Raw genomic sequence first — 1062 nt, forward strand, 5'->3', positions numbered from 1 at the left:
AATGTATTTGCTATGAATAAGTCATTGATTGTGCAAAATTCGATCATTCTCCCTCCAGCTCCATTTCTGTCATTGAGTCCATGTTTTCCAACTACTGAATCTTCTTCTTTGCTCCCGACTTTTGCATTCCAGTCACCCATTATTATCAATGCATCTTGATTGCTCACCAAGCTGTGCCAAGAAATCTGGAGAACGACCACTTGGTCAACTGACTGGAAGAGATCGATATTTGTTCCTATCCCAAAGAAAGGAGAGGAAGGCCCTCTATGAGGTGGATTGATTCAGTGACTGCGATGATTGGGATAGGAGTGTCAGAGACAGTGCGATTAGCACAGGACAGAGTGGAGTTTAGGGCTGTTGTACATAGTATGAGTCGCAAGGGACTCGATGGCACATAACAACAACAACAGTTATTCTGCATCATTCTATTCACTCAGCTTGTCAGACTTTTTTGCTATTGTTTGTTTTTTCCATTCATATAGGTTATTGTTGTCCTAAGTGCCACTGAGTTGAGTACAACTCATAACAGATCTGAACTCTGTCCAAACCTGCACCATATTGTGTTTAAGACTGTTCCTCTGAATTGTTCATAGAGTTTTTAGAGGCAGAGGGATAAGGATGGGTGAGGTGAAGGGAAAATCATAGGGTCACACAATTTGGTGAGTGGAGGGTGGGGTGGGTAAAATAAATGGGAAAGATCTAGTGGGGATCTAGAAAGACAGGGTAATAGTGGGCATAGTTCAATGATGCTTAGTTTTAGAAAACATAATGAATGGGAATGATTGTATGAAACATAACATGAGTAGAAGATAGTATGAAACACAATGAACTTTGTAAGCACCAATATAAAATACAAATTCTAAAAAAGAGAATATTGACAAGAGAGGAAAAATTTCAGTTATTGATTAGGGAGTAAAGAGATATTTCGAATGGAGTTATAAATGATTAATATGACTTTAGATTTAAAGAAAGAGAGTAGGCAGTGGATGGTGGGAGTGGACTTCAATTGGGACACACCCCTGCAGCTCTGACCCATGACTCCCATCTTCAGGTATCGCATTG

The sequence above is a fragment of the Elephantulus edwardii genome, unplaced genomic scaffold (genome assembly GCF_000299155.1).
Source record: "Elephantulus edwardii isolate Elephantulus edwardi_28Jun2011 unplaced genomic scaffold, EleEdw1.0 scaffold00255, whole genome shotgun sequence".
In the NCBI taxonomy this organism is placed as follows: domain Eukaryota; kingdom Metazoa; phylum Chordata; class Mammalia; order Macroscelidea; family Macroscelididae; genus Elephantulus; species Elephantulus edwardii.